Source organism: Rhinopithecus bieti, unplaced genomic scaffold (assembly GCF_001698545.2).
Source record: "Rhinopithecus bieti isolate Rb0 unplaced genomic scaffold, ASM169854v2 scaffold_6113, whole genome shotgun sequence".
In the NCBI taxonomy this organism is placed as follows: domain Eukaryota; kingdom Metazoa; phylum Chordata; class Mammalia; order Primates; family Cercopithecidae; genus Rhinopithecus; species Rhinopithecus bieti.
In genome coordinates this window covers 1,025,453-1,030,880 of record NW_016805390.1, presented here as the reverse complement: position 1 = coordinate 1,030,880, position 5,428 = coordinate 1,025,453, and the positions used below count along the sequence as shown (strand labels likewise).

General features: G+C 30.8%; 1 long non-coding RNA gene across 1 annotated transcript in view; it reads left to right on the top strand.

Moving 5' to 3' along the window:
- Window positions 1-3,998, top strand: part of LOC108529792 (uncharacterized) — an 18,715-nt gene extending 14,717 nt beyond the window's left edge. Inside the window, exon 3 of the long non-coding RNA XR_001885675.1 lies at window positions 3,674-3,998. This is a non-coding gene — a long non-coding RNA (uncharacterized LOC108529792). The remainder of the gene's footprint in view (window positions 1-3,673) is intronic.
- The last annotated feature ends 1,430 nt before the right edge of the window (window positions 3,999-5,428 follow it).

The following is a 5,428-nucleotide window of genomic DNA, read 5'->3' as shown; positions in this document are numbered from 1 at the left end:
TTATTAAATAATTAATAATTATTTAATTATTTAGGCAATCTGCCAATTTTCCATCTTTTAAAATAACTAATATTTCTTCAGTTCAGACTTAACTCTTGTTCAGTAATTCTGGCCTTTTTCATTCTTATACCTTCACTTAAAATGATTTAATATTTTATCAAAATAATCTTTTTGAAATTTTTTTATTTTCTGTTTTTTTATTTTTTATTTTCTGTTCATAAGTACTTTCTATCTGCATTGATGTTTCGTCAATTTTTGTATACTAGGATGGCTAAGAAAGATGTTTTCTCAGTGTTAATTATGATAATGTGTACTTCTAGATGGACAATTTAAGATAACTAGTATCCCTTTATTGATTCATAGTTTTTTTCATTGATTTTTTTACCATATATCCATTTATTTATTTACATTATATGTGTTTACTGTTTACTTATTGTTTGTCAATGTTCTAGTGATTGCAAGAATAGCAGTGAACATAGCTTACAGAAATCTTTGCCTCCTTGAAACTTAGTAGGAGACACAAGAAAAATATTAATATTAATAAGTGGGAAAATACAGTAATTCAACTAAAGATCATTAATATGAAGAGAAATAAAATAGAGTGGAAATAGGAAATATAAGAATCAGAGGAAATACTATTTTTAATTAGGTGGCTTATGAGCCCAGATCCAGTCAAGAGACATAAACATACCAGTTATTATAAGAGAGAGAATTTATTATAAAGAAATGTTTCACTTGGTATTGAAGATCTGAAAAGGGTAAAAAGCAACATTAAGATATTACAGCATGGCAACTGCAGAAAACAGCTATTTCCCTTAGAACTGTGGGAACAAAGAGAAGACATGAGAAATATTGAAACTGGAATGTTTTTAGGAGGGAACTTCAGAAAGTTGGAAGTTGGTCCTATAAGTAGGAGATGCTGCTCCCTTTGTGTTGATGTCTCTGAGATTGGAAAAGAGACTCTACAGGCCTGGAAATCACACCTCTGAGAATAAGGTCTCAGTAAAGGTGTGTAGTATTGGAGAAACTACAGGCTAAAATCCACTGCTACTTCTAGACAAATTCTTACTGTCAAAATGAGGAAGCATTGCCTTGGTGATATTGATGGAACAGGAAGCATAAAGAAAACTGGGGCAAAACAGGCAGAGCAAGGAACAAGAAAAGTATGTTCCCTTTCCCTCTTCCTGGCTTCACCATTCCTATACTCTGTCTCCTGTTGGTAGAGTCTAACAAAGCACCAGCTGGCAAGGAAGAAGAGTGTTTTGCAGATCTGTCTCCCTTCATGCACACAAAGCACAGTATACAGAGTGTGGGCTTCGAGTTGAGAGACAATACCTTGATAGATCCCATTTTTATTCTACTTTTTAAAATTTCTGTAGTATAGTTAGGGTATGTTCTTTTTAAAGCCATAAATAGATCAAAGAGGCTGAGAAGAAAGGGAGAGAAGAGTCATCTGGGTCAGTATATAGACTCTGGCTTATTGTTTCAAAAATATCCTTCTTAGTCTAACAATTTTCTCTACTCTGAGCCGGTACAGGGACAATATCCAAAGTATACTAAATGATGTAATTATATATTTCGCTTATTTATTTTCCATTCTGAAATGAATGGAATAACTAACTTATTAGTTAGAGGCATGAGAATAAACAGCATATATGGTCATCCCAAACCAGCGAGATAAGTCACTATTATGATATGTCCTTCCTTTCCAATGGTGTGGTGAGAAGTCACTGCTGCAATCAGAGTTTTATTAGATTTGCCTTTTGAAACAAATTGATGTGTAGAAAATTCCTAAACTGCTTAAAATCTAAGGTGATATATTCACCTTTCCTTGTTTCTCTCTGTGAAGGCCTTATAGAGTAATTGGCGACTATACTTCATAAATTTTTGCATTAATCTAGTGTTAGCAAAAATTATTTCTTCTAATTCTGGAGTGTGTGTTTGGGGAGTTTAATAAAATAAATTACTCAATCAATATTTAGCTATTTATTTTCTACATTATGCAAAGAAAAAAGGAAAAGGATTCCATCAGATACAGCACTCAACTTTAAAAGATGCTATTTTCCCAGCATGTAAGCAGTTATTAGATAAATACATCCATTTATGAATAATATTTTCAAAATAAATCTTAGTCCCAAAACATTGAATATTTGAACATTGAGAGTTATTTAATAAGAATATGTCATTTTGTTGGATTAAATATAGCTTTATATGTTAATTAACTTTATTATGGCAATCATTTTATAATGTGCATACATATATATCAGAACATCAGGTTGTACAGCTTAAATATATACAATTTTTTGTCAACTATACTTCAATAAAGCTGCAAAACCAAATTGATTTAAAAAATGCAATGTCTTGCACATCAACAAAAACATGTATTTGGGGAAAGAAATGAGAAAAGGTGGGGAGGGAAAGTAGGAATGTGAGAGAAAGAAGGAGGGATACCTGTGGGGAGGAAAGAAAAGATGAGAAATGGAGAAATGGATGATGGAAAATAGAAAAAACCATAGAAGTAAAGGAAGAAATAAGACAAAGAGGGAAAGTGAGAAGAGAAAGGAATAAAGGGAAAGGGTAGAGACAGGGATGAAAGATATAATATTCCACTTGGAATAAAGTAGTAATGTTTAGACTAAATATTGAAATAACTGGAAATAACAGTCATGAAGTGTAAGATATCCAAAGTGTATAAAAATGAAATAATATGCTTTTGATTATTTTATTTCTGAAATAGCTATGAAATATTTAGTTTTGTTTCGTCTTATTAAACATCAGATCCTACAATAGTTTTTTGGTGTTGTTTTAAAAATAATTCATCTTTTGTTACTTGTTCATTTCATATTTAGCTTGGTTCAAAGGGACATTTAGTACGCTTTATCTTATGGCTAAGTGTCTTCTCAGTCATAGAATATAAATGTGAAGATTTTGGTTGAGAAAAGTTTACAGTTAGAAATCTGAGGGTTTTCAAAAAATTGTTGAATAACGTTGCTGCTCACATTAAAAATGAAACATATGCTTATAATGTAAAAATATATATCATAGCATATGGTAAGATATTTAAACTTAAGTCTCCTTAGTCTTTTGTAGTGTATGAGGGGATGATTTTACATGGAAAAAATAGGTCAGGTTACTTTTAAAATAGAGATTTCAATTATTATACTTAGTAATTTAAAGTTTAGTTATTCTTGAGAAGTTAAACTTATTCTAATGTCATAAATAACTGTAAAATAAGATTAGTCATTTTACTGGTTTCAATTTATGTTTTACTAAATTATACATTTGAGAGATTAAAATCTGTTTAAACATCTACTTCTACTTAAATAATTAAATTCATTTACACTTCAATCTATGTTCAAAAATTTATTTATCTGATTATATTAATCACTTCAAACATTTAACAAGGAAAATATATAGATTTTATAAGGAAAATAGTACTATGAACTTAAGCCATTCTTGTAAGTATAACAAAACATTTATAAATTTAGTATCTCAGTCTTATTTAACCATTCAAATTAACTTTAAACTATATATGTGTACACACACACACACACACAAACACACACACACACACACAATGCAACGACCCCAAAACTCATTATTATTATACTTGCGTTACTAATATAAGCAACATGAAACTTTTAATAATATATTTATTTTTTCCCTTCCATAGTGACAATTGCATTCTTTTAAGGGAGTGAAACCTAATGACCATCGCATACCTGCTATGGCAACTTTGATTCTGTAACGGAGGTAATGGCCCAAGATTCTGTCTCTTGGATCTGAGTGAAGCTTCCAGAAGACTCTACCCAGACTTGGCTTTATTGACCATTACATACTGAAAGGAACTTTCCAGTGATGCCTTTCCTTTTAACTTGAGTAATCCCACATCCTTTGAACATACAATATGTGTTTTGCCCTTATCATTTCTAGTGTGTGTGTGTGTGTGTGTGTGAGAAAATGAGATAGAAACAAAGGTTGTGTGTGTTTGGAGAGTACGAGAATGTTGAATAAAATCCATTTACTCAAACCAATATTTACCCAGTTAGTTTCTAAATTATACAGGTAAAATAACAATAGCATAAGAATTTAATCAAGTAAAACTTTGGACCTTAAAGATGCCATTTTTCCAATGTGGAACCAATAGTTGAAATGTATTTCCATGGGTTTAAAACATTCAATATAAATATCTGCACTTTCTCTAATGTTTTTGTTGTTTGATTTCACCTGTTTAGATTTTTATTACCCCAACTAGACATAGGGTAACAACTTTACTGTCAAGTAAGTATAATGATACTTAAATGTTGATCAAAATGAGTTAAGCATGAAGACCTGAAATTCATTTGTATATGACCATTCTTTAACACATTTGAATATCGTTATAGATTCTTGGGTTTTCAAATAATTATTGTTTTCACATTTAATTCTTAGATGATCACACCTTGTTCAGAGAAGCTCCTTTAAATGTCCTGCTCTGCATCCCTGAAAGTATTCTTATTGTCTAGCAATGACTCTGTTTTCTTGTCCTATCTTTATTTTCACTGTTCCAAGATGCAGACAACTCTTGGAACTCTATTTCTTTCAGTGTAGAAACAGGTTAGCATCAAGGAATAGCAGATGAGTACAAGATTGTAATAATAAGTAACACTTGTTGGGACACAGAAATGAATTATAAAATGTTATTTATAAAGAGTTTTATCAATAATTTCAAATTAATTCCATATATTTATTTTATTTGAATATAAAGATTTTAAAACTATTTTTTTCTTTTTCTACTTTCAGTCCCCTCCTTTATAAAACTTTACCAAGTTTTCTATACTCAGTATGTCTGAAAACTCTGGTATTAAATAATTGTTTCTTCTGGCATATATTCCTACTTAAATTTCAGAATCTTCAACAGATACCTAATTGCCCTTTTCTCTTTTTTATGTTGTTAATGTATTCCATTGTCCATCATTCAGTAGTCACATACTGATACTTCTTGGGCTCTGTGGGAGATGCAGTGGAAGCTTCAATTAGCCAAGTGCAAGTTTCTATTACAAAATAAAAAATGCATTTGGTTAATTTCTTAGCATAATGAATGTGGTTTTAGAGGTTTCAGGATATGAACTACTCAATTCTCATTAGCCTTTTTATTTGTCATTTTTATTCAACAGTTGTGGTGCCACTTGCCATGTAATGTTTTCCTTCATCTGGGTTTCGGCTGTGATAGGTTGACTGGCTGCATCATGCTGTTTTTAACTGCTGGAAATTCATTTTCTGAATGAATGTTCACTGACAGATAAACATAAAGAATTTTTACTAAACTCTGCTGAAATCATGCAGCTCTCTAGACAAATAGCCCAGTATATTTATCATAGAGGAGGCATTTGGGTAATCAAAATAGGCTATTTAGTCAAAATTTTTCAGTTATTTCAATTGCCTTTAT